Source organism: Giraffa tippelskirchi, chromosome 11 (assembly GCF_054371585.1).
Source record: "Giraffa tippelskirchi isolate mGirTip1 chromosome 11, T2T-mGirTip1v1.2.pri, whole genome shotgun sequence".
Taxonomy (NCBI): domain Eukaryota; kingdom Metazoa; phylum Chordata; class Mammalia; order Artiodactyla; family Giraffidae; genus Giraffa; species Giraffa tippelskirchi.
Window position 1 is genome coordinate 22158779 of NC_137285.1, and position 15231 is coordinate 22174009.

General features: G+C 41.5%; 1 long non-coding RNA gene across 1 annotated transcript; it reads left to right on the top strand.

Moving 5' to 3' along the window:
• The first annotated feature begins 3852 nt into the window (after positions 1 to 3852).
• LOC145526014 (uncharacterized) lies at positions 3853 to 14851 on the top strand. Its single transcript, XR_014068593.1, has 2 exons — positions 3853 to 4100; positions 14416 to 14851. It is a non-coding gene; the product is annotated as an uncharacterized LOC145526014 (long non-coding RNA).
• The last annotated feature ends 380 nt before the right edge of the window (positions 14852 to 15231 follow it).

Below are 15231 nucleotides of genomic sequence, written 5' to 3' on the forward strand. Positions count from 1 at the left end.
CTCTGTCACCTTGTATTTGAAACCGAACCAAAAAATGACACTAATCTCTAATTTATAACAAACCAGCAGTGCCTGAATTTCATTACATCATAGGGGACTAAAAGACAGGCTTTGTTTTATCTCAGGATGAATTTGGTGAAGGCCACTTAATATCACATTTTCGTTCAGTGAGTCGAATAAAACTGGCTGCTCTGTTTGGTCCCGGGGGTATTAAATATATACTCAGCCTTTACAACCTGCAACTTCTTCCTCATTCTGAGCTGAGAAAAATTCTCCTCTGTCAAAAAGGAATGTTTAGATCGAGTCATTTAATCCCTGAAAAACAGATGGATTAAAACTTCTTTATTAAACAACTCTATACAATTTACATAATATAATAGCTCTGTCCACACAACCAAGTGGAGCCAGAGTAACGGGAATTATAATTATTGCCACACATGTTAGGTATCTTATCAAGAAAAATTCATATCCCAAAAGGTAGTTCATTTCATGAGCAAGTTGCCCTGTTCATAAAGAACTCATTTCGTAGGTTGAGGTTTGTGTATTTAAATGATTATAATTAATATTGTTACTTAGGAAAGAGGAGGCTTAGGTGGGGTGGATTTCTAACCCACAAGTCCTCTGTGAAGACAGAAGAGTTTGTCCCCTGCTCCTGCAGGCACCTACTTTCAGGTTTGTTATCTGTAATTGGCAGAACAGAAATGAGGTATGCAGTGACCAACAGAGGCAATCGGATGACTCTGAAGTCAAAATAATATGCTCAGAGGACGCTTGTCTTTACTAAATCTATTTCTGACACAGAATTCCAGAACTACATGGCAGCTTCACCCAACCGTGTGTGAGAGAGATTTCAATCTACTTTCCCTGGGTTCAGGGTTACCAGATAAAGCATAGAACCTACAATGCAATTTGGGATGTTGTTGTTGTTTAGTAGCTAAGTTGTGTCCGACTCTCGCAATCCTGTGAACTGTAGTCTGCTGGGTTCCTCTGTCCAGCATACTAGAGTGAGTTGCTGTTTCCTCCTCCAGGGGATCTTGCTGACCCAGGGATTGAACCTGCATCTCCTGCATTGGCAGGGAGGTTTTTTTTTTTTTTACCACTGAGCCTCCAGGGAAGCCCCAATCTGGGATCATACTTGTGCTACAAATAGAGTCTTCAGATAAGATACAGGGTAGTCTGCCATTTGGGACACATTTGGGCTTAAAAATTATTTGTGGTTTTTCTGAAATTCAAATTGAACTGAGTGAGGGGATAAATTGGGAGATTGGGATTGACATATACACACTGCTATATATAAAACAGATAACTGATAAGGGCCTACTGTATGGCACAGGAAACTCTACTCAATACTCTGTAATGACCTATATGGGAGAAGAATCTTAAAAAAGAGTGGATATATGTATTTGTATAACAGATTCACTTTGGTGTACACCTGAAATTAACACAACATTGAAATTATCTATATGGCAGTAAAAATTAAAACAACAAAACCCTACCAAAACCCCCAAACAACAACTACAAAAATTAAACTGAGAGTACTGTAATTTTATTGGCTAAATCTGACAACCTTCTTGATGCCAGAAACTCATTACTCATTGCCTCAGTCTATTCAGGAGAGGACTTCATTTTAAATTAAAAAAAAAAAAATGAAAAGAAACAACAAATACACATTGGACAGATGCTGAATGTCAAAAGTCTTTCCCTCTTGTTGGGCTCAGGGTTCTGTTTGTGTGAGGGATGATCAAAAGTGACTGCAGAAGTATTTTAAAGCCCTTAAATCTGCCATGTGTGGATTGAAGAGTACAGATCCTAAATATCTATGTTTGGGCAAATTCATGATAACTTTTAGCACAGAGAATCATTGTCTAGTGGTTAAGAATATAACTGCAAATGATATGGGGTGTGATTACATGTGTATGTACGTGTCTGTAAGTCTATGCGTGTTGAATATGTGTATGAGGGTGTGTGTATGGTGTGTTGAACTTATGTATTTTTGCGCACGTTTGTGCACATGAGCCTGTGTGTATATTAAGTGCATTGTGCGTGTGCGTTTGAGTGTGTACATGCTTTTGCGTAAAGTATGTTCATGTTTCTATGTATGTGTGTGCCTGTGTGTGTGTGTGCATATTTGTCTGTGTGAGATGGTGCAGTATGAGGGTTATGAGTGAGGGTCAAAGCCAGCCTGCCCTGGGACAGTTTTAAAGGTCACTTTCCATTTACAGTTATTACAAAATTATTGACTATATTCTCCATGTTGTATAATACACCCTTGAGCCAATCTTATTACACCCAATAGTTTGTACCTTCCACTCACCCACCCACATGTTGCGCCCCCTCACCCACCGGCTGGAGAAGGCAATGGCAACCCTCTCCAGTACTCTTGCCTGGAGAATCCCATGGACGGAGGCTACAGTCCATGGGGTCGCTAAGATTCGGACACGACTGAGCAACTTCACTTTCACTTTTCCCTTTCATGCACTGGAGAAGGAAATGGCAACCCACTCCAGTGTTCTTGCCTGGAGAATCCCAGGGGCAGAGGAGCCTGGTGGGCGGCCGTCTATGGGGTCGCACAGAGTTGGACACAATTGACACGACTTAGCAGCAGCAGCACCTACCTACATATTGCCTCTCTCCTCCACCAGTAACCACAACTTTAAGCAGCCTAATATACATGTATTCAGAATCCCCAAAGGAAAGGGAGAGCAGAAAAATAGTTTAAGAAACAATGGCCAGGACTTCCCTGGTCGTCCAGTGGTTAAGCATCACCTGCCTATGCAGGGGACACAGGTTTGATCCCTCATCTGGGAAGATTCCACCTACCAAGTGACAACTAAGCCCTTGAGCTGCAACTACTGAGCCCACATGCAGAGCCTGGGCTCTGCAACAAGAGAAGCCACCACAACTAGAGAGTAAACCCCTGCTCTCAGCAGCTAGAGAAAGCCCATGTGCAAGAATGAATATCCTGTGCAGCCAAAAATAGATAAGTAAATAACAAAATCTAAAAAAAAGAAACAATGGCTATTATAAAATAAGCTTTATAGCTTATTTAGGATATATTGTGCAATTCTATTTATAGCTATAAAGGAGTATAACCTTTAAAAATTGTGAATCACTATATTGTACACCTGTAACATATCATATTGTACACAACTGTACTTCAAGTAAAAAAAAATAACCATAATCCCAGGGATCTTAAAAAACTTGATGATCTGATGGCAATAAAAAAAGGGATGGGAGAAGGAGATGGTTGGAAGGAAGAGAAGGATGAAGGAAAAGAAGGAAAGAAATAAAAGTACGCCAAGGCACATCATAGTCATAATCAAATTGGTCAAGCCAGTGATAAAATCTTAAAAGAGCCAGAGAAAAAGTCTCCTTAGGAAGACTGTTTAGGTAAAAACGTCAAGTTCTCAGCAAGAAAGTTAAGTATGATGTAAGATTTCTCAGGGGAATTGAGTCAAGCCAGAAGACAACAAAGTAACATCTTTAAAATTAAGGATTGTCAAGTTAGAATTAAATACTAGGAAGAAACGTCTTTCAAAAAAACAGAGGTGAGGTAAAGAGTTTTTCAGACAATCAGAAGCTGAAAGAACCCATCATGATGACCCTCAGGCAGAAAGCAAACAATCACAGGTAGAAATACGGTTTTACACAAAGAGTGAAGCACAACGGACATGGATTTCTTAAATTATGTGGGTTTATAAGAGGAAGTCAACTTCTTGGAAATGGGACTTTTGGAAGGGATTTAGAAACAGCTGTTTTAAACAGCAGGGATGAATGTTTGTGCTCTGCTGGGTTGGTGGGCGAAGCGGAATCATCTCATTGGCGCCTTCTCACCTGGTCTCCTAGCAACGCGTTCTTCACCATCCTTGGTAACCGCTAGGGAGAAGCAGCTTGGCAGGAATCCTGAGATCCAGGTCTATGAGGAGACCTTGATGAAAAGAGGAAAATGAGGACCGATTCTCCCGAACTGCGTCTTCGTGGCTCTGATCCAGGCCCATGGGATTTCAATTATTCCCAGCAGAAGTCACCGAGGTCTCCGCGAATGAACCTCAATCTCTCTCCTTGGGAATTTTTTCCCTCCACTTTCCACTGACCTTTAGGTATGTCAGATTTAGCGCACTTTGTGCCAGGTACTAATATAATCCCTTTACAATTTATTTATTTTTTCCATTTAATTCTCACAACAGAACTAATGAGGTTAGTTCTCTCTTTAGCTGCGATTTCCAGATGCAGAACCGCGAGTAAATTCCTTGCCAGAGGTCACCTGGTTGGTGGGGACAGAACCTGAGGAGAGCCCCCGTGTTTCACTTAGATCCTGGGCTCCTCCTCACTGCCAGGCTGTGGGGTTGACCAGGAGGCTCCAGGAGACCCTGCTGAGACAGAGCAGGGGGTATGTGGGGTTGTGATCACCTGAGTTCTTGCCCCCAGACACCCTGTATCCGGGGGCCTCCTAAGAACACTGGTGAGTTCTGGGAGACCCGAAGCTGTCCTGAGTGAAGGGGATCCTGCTTCTTACCTTCAATCCTGATCAATTGCCCCTAGGAGAGGCCACCTCTCCATCAGATTCTGCTCGCCTCGTCAGGCAGCACTCATTCCAAGGAGACAGAAATCCTAGAATGTCTCTGGCACTCATCCTGGTTTCAATGAACAGGTTTCTGCCTCTCTGTTTCTTCCCATCCTGGATGCCAAAGTGATCCATGTCTTGGTTTTCTAGTAATACCTCAATCTGCGCTATGTCAGTATGAGTTGTTGCCTTCAGGATGGCTTTCATCCAGAGAAAGACCATCTGTGGCTGTGCAGTGTTTAGTCACTCAGTCATGTCCGAATCTTTGCAACCCCTTGGTCTGTAGCCCGCCAGGCTCCTCTGTCCATGGGGATTCTTCAGGCAAGAATACTGGAGTGGGTTGACGTGCCCTCCTCCAGGGGACCTTCTCAACCCAGGGATCGAACCCAGGTCTCCCACCTTGCAGGTGGATTCTTTACCATCTGAGACATCAGGGAAGCCCAAGAATACTGGAGTGGATAGCCTATCCCTTCTTCAGGGGAACTGCCTCACCCAGGAATCAAATCAGGGTTTCTTGCGCTGCAGGCAGATTCTGTACTAGCTGAGATACCAGGGATGCCCCATCTGTAGTTACTTGATTTTAAATTAAAAATCAAAATATTAAAGTAAAATCCCTGAACTCCAGAACTTTTCTTTGTAAGTTCAACTTACAAATCCTAATAATCTATTTATAAAACGAGTATGTTTTAATGAGGCTCTTTATAGCATCAGTCAATAAATTTATTTTAAACTGTGTGTAGAAATGTAATAGTCTGCTATATTTTTCAAAAAAGTCCTCATTGAATTCGTTACCATGTTGTTTCTCTTTTATGTTTTGGTTTCTGGCCTCTAGGGATCTTAGCTCACCTACTAGGGATCGAACCCACACCCCCTGCATTGGGAGGGGAAATCGTAATCACTGCACCACCAAGGAAGTCTAAGTCTGCTTTCTTTTTAAGCAACTCAAATGCCGTTTATCAAGCAAAACTATCTTATGGGTTTAAACAGACCTAACATATCTACTAAATAAACAAGTTGTCTTCAGTACTCCAATATAATTTCAGTATTAAGATAGAGTTCTCATACTTTTCAACTTAAAATCACGGGTCAAAAATTGTTTTCAAATTTCATTCTAGCTGAGAAAAAAAAGGTGAATCTGTAATGTCATAGGGGTTCAGTTCAGTTCAGTTGCTCAGTCGTGTCCGACTCTTTGCGATCCCATGGACTGCAGCATGCCAGGCCTCCCTGTCCATCACCAACTCCCGGAGCTTGCTCAAACTCATGTCCACTGAATCGGTGATGCCATCCAACCATCTCATCCTTTGTCGTCCCCTCCTCCTCCCGCCTTCAATCTTTCCCGGCATCAGGGTCTTTTCAAATGAGTCAGTTCTTTGCATGAGGTGGCCAAAGAATTTACCCCTATGATAAATTAAATTTACCCCATTTATTTAATTTATCATGGGGTAAATTCTCTTAGTTATAAATGCTTTAAATACAAAAAATTCCCCAATTATGTCTCACTATAACAGAAAAATAAAATAGGCTTGTCATATAATTCATCTGTGCTATTGATTCTAAACTTTCCTAGGTTTAAAGACCTACTAAGCAAATAATTTAACATTTCCAAAAAATGAGGATTATAATCTCAAACAAATTGGGATTTTTTTTTTTTCTTTGAAAAGTATAGACGTTACTTAGTGGACTTTAAGTTACTTAGAGATGCCATATTTTCAGCTGAGCCAGGGGATCTGGGCTTCCCTCGTGGCTCAGATGGTAAAGAATCCCCCTGCAATGCAGGAGACCTGGGTTCAATCGCTGGGGTGGGAAGATCCCCTGGAGGAGGGCATGGCAACCCACTCCAGTACTCTGGCCTGGAGAATCCCCGTGGACAAGGGAGACTGGCAGGCTATAGTCCATGGGATCGCAAAGAGTCAGACACCAGATACGACTGAGCGACTAAGCACAGGGCATCTAGAGTAGTGGATATACTGGGTGATTTTCTCACCATCTGTACCACCTTGTTAGGCCTTTTTAAGTGTCTTTACATCAATTAATAGGAAGGTCCCTGCTTCTGAGACAAGAGATCTCACAGCTAAATGTCCTCAATACAAGGCCCACAGCAGCCAGTCTTTTTTTAAAAACAAACAAATGAACAAACAAAAGTAATGTGTAATGTGTTTATTTTATTAGTTTATTTTGGGCTGTACTGGGTCTTTGTTGCGGTGTGCATGGCTCAGGCTTAGTTGCCGTGAGGTATGTGGAATTTTAGCTTCCCACCCAGGGATTGAACTCATGTCCCCTGCATTAGGAAGGTGAGTTCTTTACCACTGGACCACCAGGGAAGTCCCACAGCAGCCATTTATGATGGGAAACTCATTCCTCCCACTTAGATGGTTTCAGCCCTTGACTAGATGAATCCTTTTGCTGCTTGATTTTGGTCTCTGTGACTCCCCGTTCTTCCTTCTTGGCAGGGCCAGTGCTGATCCTGATGTTTCAGTGAACACACACGGGGATCCTGTGCCCTTTGAATGTTTCTGTCTGCCTCTTTAGCCTTAGAGGCCAAGGTCATCTCAATGACGCTCACCTTTGGGGTTCCCATTCTCCACAATCAATCAAATCTGCTCTGTCATTGTCCTGGCTGACTCAGGGTTACCTCTCCCTGTTCTTGGGGGAGGTAGTGTGGTATGTTATTTACAGTCTACTGGAGGGCTTCTTTCTGGTGCTTCCCTGGTGGCTCAGATGGTAAAGAATCTGCCTGAGATGCAGGAGACCCAGGTTCAATCCCTGGGTTGGGAAGATACCTTGGGGAAGGGAATGACAATCCACTTCAGTATTCTTGCCTGGAGAATTCCATGAATAGACCATGGGGTCGCAGAGAGTGAAGACACGACTGAGAGACTAATATCTGTCATTGTCAACCTATTGGTCAAGTTAGCATATTCAATCCTATTTGGCCATTGTTGATAATTTCCTGCTTGAAATTGGGCTTATTTTGATCTGAACTCTTTATATATAGATATAAATGCAAATGTGCATATGTGTGTGTGTGTGTGTGTGTATGTATATAGAAAGAACGTGAAGTCGCTCAGTCGTGTCCGACTCTTTGCAACCCCATGGACTGTAGCCCACTAAGCTCCTCCCTCCATGGAATTTTCCAGGCAAGAATACTGGAGTGGATTGCCATATTTCCTTCTCCAGGGGATCTATATATATACTCACATATATGACTTAAAAATATTTTAAGCCCTCAAATGTGCAGGAACAATTCATTAAATTTCCTGGAGAAATTAAATGACATTTTTTAAATGCTGTCTTTTTTTTTATTATTACTTAATAGACCCTAATAAGAGACAGAACGTGTAAAAATTACAATTACTATAAAACTTATTACTCTACTTGTGTTTCAGCATATTCTAAAGCATCATGTAATTGATGTAATTAATTTTGTTACTCACATATACAGCCATATGATTAAGAGAACAAATGAAATACATACATACACACATGTATGTACACAAATATTGAGTACTTGTTTAAATTAAAACTTCCTATTAGTTAATTCCCTGGTAGTCCAGTGGCTAGGACTCCAGGCTTCCACTTCAGGGGGCATAGGTTTGATCCCTGGTAAGGGAACTAAGATCCTGCATAACATGGCACAAGCACAGAAAGAAAAAAAATTTTCTTTAATAAGTAAGATGTCCTATTATATTTTTCCTTTTGAATCAAGATTTTCCTTTGAATAAATTTAATTCATTGCCTTTCACAACCTCAGTTTATTTCAATTAGCCATAAGCTATTGCTATGAGTGCTTTGTCTCTTAAGATTTGCACAACTGCAAAGGGCCAGCACAAACATTTAATTACAGAGCTCTTCCCCTTTAGGATTCTTTTCCACATTTAAACAAAATGTTCTTGCTTTCTGGCAACATCAGCAAGTTTCTGACCCCATTTTTGCCCCAGGGTTTAGCATCAGTTGCTCTCAAATGAGTGCTGGATTCCTTGGGCTGAGTTGATGTTGGAGACAAGAATGTAGGGTCTAGTGGGCATTGGTGCTTGGCAAATGGGCTGATGTTATTCTTGAACTACTTTTAGATAGTGATTTATGGTAAATGTTGACCATGAACATTGAAATGTAACTTACTAGGTTTTGTATCCAGTTGTTTATTTCACAAGCTTCCCTCAACCATGAGGACTATGACGTCACCCCCTCTTCTGGCTCAGCTATGGCTCCATTGCCTCCGTCTCCTGTCTTCCATATGTATGAGGCTGCTCCCTGCTGCTTAAGGTTTTGTTTGTTAATTATTTTTGCCTTGGCCAACTGGTCGTCTCAACGCATGTATCTTGGTATTTTCCCCACTCTTATCTTCCAACTATTGTCTCTATGATGATGATTGCCAAATAGGTACCCCCAGACTGAAACTTTTTCTCTGAGATTCAGGTACACATCACCAGATATTGAAGTAGCTGGAATTTTAAAATAAGGCCTTCAACACATAGAAACTTTTTGCTTCACATAGGCAAAATATCGACCTGAAAGAATTCTTTTTAATTCAAATTGTAGTATTTCCAGAAAAGAAATGGAACAAGAAGAAAGACCCCTGAAGATCAAAATTCAGCGTGGCTTTGAAGAATTGCCAGTTTCACGGATGCTTACAGAGAGAAGAAGAAATAAAGAAAAAGAGAAACAATGAAGGAAGGAAAAGATGAAGAGGAGGATAAAACTGAAAAATCCTAGCAAATGAGCTACTAAGTCTCCATTTTCATGCCATTTGCAATGAGTAAGGTGGATGCTGAAATCATGGGAGTTAGTGACAAAGGAAGCCACAGATCAAGATTTAGGTTTACACTGGAAGTTTTCTTGGGAAAATTACTTCAACTCTATAATTGTTTAGTTTACTCTTCTCTAAAATAATGATGCAAACATATGCAAGCTTAAAAAAGAAATGTGAATACACCTAACCAAATACCTGGTTCTTAGCCCTAAATCCAACTTTGTTAAAATATCCAGAGAATGAGGATATACACCTGGGAAGTGAATGCTGGGGTCCTAGACTATGCGTTTTACAAATGGAGGCTGCTCTGCCTGGTTCCATGCCTTCAAAGGCTGTGAAGAAAGATGGATGGAACTTCCCTGGGTGGTCCAAGCTCCTAATGCAGGGAGCCTGGGTTCGATTCCTGGTCGGGGAATTGCATCCCACATGCTGCAACTAAGAGGTCACGTGCATCAGCTAAAAAAAAAAATCCCACACGCTTCAAGTAAAGATGCTGTGTGCTGCAACTAAGATCTAACACAGCCAAATAAATAAGTAAATGTTAAAAAAAGAAAGATTGGTGATGAGGTATAATTAAATATGAATTGCACTTTTGATAGTTCATATTGTTTGTGATTCATCCAAAATAACATATTTAGCCTGAGTGTACTTTATCCCCCTAGATATTACAAATGCAAAATTATTTTTATGTGTGCCGACAAGGCTAAATATTGTTAAATGGTTTTTAAAAATCAGTATTGAAACACAAATTAAGTAATTTCCATCTTTCCTTCATGACCACCTAACTAATAGTTTGTGTACTAATAGGTGATTGAAATGAGAACATTCCCTTGATTAGATCCTTTGATCTTTTCTCCAACTTCCCTCCAGCCTTTAAAAGGGTATAATTTAAAGACAAATAATGGAAGGAGGTGATTTTTCCAGTGGGTGGTAAGTATAAGGAACTCACTGTCTTTAAAGTCTTATGCCACTGAGGTCTGAAATTGGTAAAAGAGGGATTTTGTTAACTAAATGAGGGTGTGCAAGAAAATGACTTTAAATGTATTTCAGAAAGACTTATTTAAGAAATTTTGTAAGTCTACAGCCCAAATCTATAGGCATCCACAGGGGGCGCTGTCCTTGATCAGGGTGAAAAGTGAGAGAAAATGCTCAATGGAGGTATGAGTGTGGAGTTTGTGCCTTGGGCAAGACGCCAGGCAAGGTAGTTTCTAACATCCTAGAGTAACCTTACCTGCCAATGGGACCCATCCACTGTAATCTCATCATGCTGAAGTATTTCTTCCTTTTAATCCTGTTTGCTTACAAACCTGTACAATTTCCCACTCCCATGATGAAGTGTGAAATATATTTAGTTTTTGGTATGTCTGCTTCACCCCCTATCTCATTTCTCTGACTCCATTGCTTGAGAAAACCTCAACCTAGCTTTTAAATTCCTCTTCCAAAGGATGTCATCCTCAATCTTATTTACAAAGAAGAAGTAGAGACACAAACTGAAACAAACATATGGACACCAAGGGGGGAAGAGAGGAAGAATTGGGAGATTGGGATCGATGCATATATACACTACTGATATTAGGTATAAAGTAGATAACTAATGAGAACCTGGGCTTCCCTGTGGCTGCGATGGTAAAGAATCTTCCTTGCGGGAGACCAAGGTTCGATCCCTGGGTTGGGAAGACTCCCAGGAGAAGAGAATGGCTACCCACTCCAATATTCTTGCCTGGAGAATTCCACAAACAGTGGAGCCTGGTGGGCTACATACAGTCCATGGGGTTGCAGAGGCAGTCGGACATGACTGAACTACTAACACTTTTACTTTAAAATGAGAACCTACTGTGTAGACAGGGAACCGTACTCAGTGCTCTGTGATGACCTAAATGGGAAGGAAATCCAAGGAAGAGGGGATACACGTACACGTAAAGCTGATTCACTTTGTGATAGAGAAGAAACTCACACAACATCGGTAAAGTGACTGTACTCCAATAAAAACTGACATTTTGAAAAAGAAAATAAAGGATGTCATCCAGTAGTTTTCAGCATGGAGAGAGCACCTGGGTAGCTGCTTGCAGATTAAATAATTGGCACATTGGAATCTCAGTCTTTCTCAGGAGTAAGGCTGGAGTCAGCTTATTTATACTTAAAGTCACTTCTTTGCTTATCGCTTGAGTTTCTAGCACAATCTCTTTGGAGGCTTGACAAACTGAAGAGACCACAGTTTAATAGCCAGATAATCCAGTCACAATGACAGGCGGACTTTTGGAAAGACGAAAATCTCCTAGCACTAGGACTTAGCTCTGTAAAGCCTTTCAAACACTTGCTGGCTACACAAAGCAGGCAGCCCCTGTGCTGATAAGAGGGAGATTTCCAGTCAGTGCCCCTGATAATTAAGTGGCCTTGTCAGAAGGTTGAGATACACACAGATGCATTGGGGAATATTTCATTTTTAAAAAGACATAAACACATAAAGGAGAATGAAAAAGGATTTTAAAGAATTGCTTTTGACTCTTTGGATGTCAATCAAATTTAAAATATGTTGCTACCAAAAGACACCCGATCCTTTACTCTGAGTCTCTTTTAGGAAAATGTGGGGCTTGACAAAAGCTTAAAAGTGCTTTTGTACACTTTTTAACATTTATATATGTGCATAGTTGCATTTTTACTATGTAAATCTGGGTTTGGTAAGGACTGAGGCTACTTCTTCAGCAAAGGTAACAAGGGACATTTAAGGCAATTGGAACAGGAAGAGCATTCAGGTGGATGGCAGGAATTGCTCTAGGGTTGGAATACGCTTAGGTGGCTATATTGAAGATGGATATACATGTGCCACCTTCTTCAAAACAAATGGTTCTTTCCTAGGTCTTTTGTGCTTTCATACAAATTGTAAACTTTTTTTGTTCTAGTTCTGTGAAAAATGGCATTGGTAATTTGATAGGGGTTGCATTGAAACTGTAGATTGCTCAGCCATGAAAAGGAACAAAATTGGGTCATCTGTAGAGATGTGGGTGGACCTAGAGAGTGTCATAGTGAAGTCAGAAAGAGAAAAACAAATATCATATATTAATGCATATATGTGGAATCTAAAAAGATTGGTCTAGATGATCATATTTACAAAGCAGAAATAGAGACACAAATGTAGAGAACAAACATATGGATGCCAAGGGGGTAAGAAGGGTGGTGAGATGAATTGGGAGATTGGGATTGACACTGTTGATATAGGGCTTCCCTGGTAGCTCAGTTGGTAAAGAATCAGCCTGCAATGCAGGAGACACTGGTTGGATTCCTGGGTTGGGAACTACCTACTCCAGTATTCTTGGGCTTCCCGTGTGGCTCAGCTGGTAAAGAATCTGCCTGCAATGTGAGAGACCTGGGTTCAATCCCTGGGAAGTTTCCCTGGAGAAGGGAAAGGCTACTCACTCCAGTATTCTGGCCTGGAGAATTCCATGGGCTATATAGACCATAGGGTCACAAAGAGTCATACACGACTGAGTGACTTTCACTTTCACATTGTTGATATTGTGTATAAAATAGATGTTTCCCAGGTGGCTCAGTGGTAAAGAACCCTCCTCATCAGATCCCTGGGTCAGGAAGATCCCCTGCTGCTGCTGTTGCTGCTGCTGCTAAGTGGCTTCAGTCATGTCCGACTCTGTGACCCCATAGATGGCAGCCCACCAGGCTCCGCCGTCCCTGGGATTCTGCAGCCAAGAACGCTGGAGTGGGTTACCTTTTCCTTCTCCAATGCATGAAAGTGAAAAGTGAAGTCGCTCAGTCGTGTCCGACTCTTCACAACCCCATGGTCTGCAGCCTACCAGGCTCCTCCGTCCATGGGAGTTTCCAGGCAAGAGTACTGGAGTGGAGTGCCATTGCCTTCTCCGGAAGATCCCCTAGAGTAGGAAATAACAGGTCATTCCAGTATTCCTGCTGGAAAATTCCTTGAACAGTGGAGCCTGGCCAGCTACAGTCAGATGTGACTGAGCATGCACAATAAAATAGATAACTAATGAGAACTTAGTTAGTTTGCAGAGTCAGACTTGACTGAGTGACTTTCACTTAATGAAAACTTACTGTATAGCACAGGGAACTCTGCTCTGTTATGACCTAAATGGAAAAGAAATACCCAGAAGAGGGGATACACATATAGGTGTAGCCTATTAACTTTGCTTTACAGCAGAAACTAACAGAACATTGTAAAGCAACTACACTACACTCAAGATTAATTTAAAAAAATGATCTTTGTAAAATATGCCATTAGATGATAATTATTAAGAGGGATCTTGTCAACAGCTTTCACTGCTGTCCATCATGATTTACAGAATACCCAGGTGGCACTAGTGATAAAGAACTCTCCTGCCAATGCAGGAGACACAAGAGACACAGGTTCGATCCCTGGGTGGGGAAGATCCCCTGGAGGAGGGCATGGCAACCCACTCCAGTACTCTTGCCTGAAGAATCCCCTTGGATAGAGGAGCCTGGCGGGCTGCAATCCATGGGATCGCAGAGAGTTGGACATGACTGAAGTGAATGAGCACACACGGCACACCCTGATTTACAAATAGGAAACAGTGGTTCTCTATTATCCTGGAGGATTTGCTGGAGACTAGGTAGCTGTCTTGGTAGATGATGTTTACTCTATTTAAGCTTTGCATCATGAGGCATCACAGCATTTTGAAACCCAGGATGCAGAGGGACTTAAGAGCCTGTGTTCAAATCTTGGCTCTGCCACTTCTTAAATGTGCACACCTGGGTGATGTCATCAACTCGTCATTTCTGTTCTGTAACAGGGATGTTGTTAAAGCTATTGCCTGTGTTAATAATAAGTTAATGAATGTGAAAAGCTTAGTCTCAGGTCCAGCACACTGTTTGTTCTCCATATGTGTGAGCTGTCATTATCCCCTAGGGACCAGCCGTCTAGCCATCAAGTGGCCGACTGGCCCCTTACTTTCCAAAACAATGAATAGAGGAGCTGAGTCTACTGAAGAGCAAAGGGGAGAAAAAAGAGAGAAACACCAAGAAGAAGATCCTAACAAAATGGTACCATTGAGGTAGATGGGCTGAGAAGCTGGTGTTTGTCTGGAATAATACATTGGAGCTTTGTTTTCCCTAGACTCTTCAAGGACCAAGTTAATGGCTGAAGCTGAGCTCTGCTGGAGTAAACAGATAAGATGACCACTAAGAAACAAGATGACCATGAGAAACAAGATAATTGGTCAAAGGTAAACAAAGACTTGAGAGAACTGGCCTATGTAAGCGATTTTTTATTTTTGGCTATGCCATGCAGCGAGTGCAATCTTAGTTCCCCCACCAGGGATTGAACCTATGCTCCCTGTGTCAGAAGTGTGGAGCCTTAACCACTGGACTACCAGGGAAGCCCCATATAAACTGCGTCTTTATTGCACTCCTCCTCCTTAGGGAAGATGTCCAAATCCTTTGTCTCTGGGATGCATTTCTACCTTGCTTCTGTTCTAAAGAAACAAATTGCTTCTCTGTATATTCTCCCACATGTTGTGTGCACTTCTAATAATAAACTTTGTACCTGTTTTTACAGGTTTTGCCTCCTTGAAACATTCTTGCTTTCAAAAGAGACAGGAGCTAGGGTGACTTTGCTTCTAGCCTCTAGCCCCTGGTGGACTAATGGCTAGGATTCCTGGTTTTCATCCCGGCTACCCAGGTTCAATTCCTGGGCAGGGAACTAAGGTCTCATTTCAAGACACTGCTCACTGTGCCTCTGAGATCAACATCTCAGAATGTTACTTTAGCTACAAAATAAAGTGAGAAAATTCCAAGACAATTTTTATTCTTTGTGCTTATGTCTCTGTCCATTTAATAAATTCTATGTGAAAAATTATTTAAATGGCTTGTTTCTTTCATATACAAAGAGAAGCAAACAGATTTGTGTGTTGACTGAAGTATCCAGAGGTTA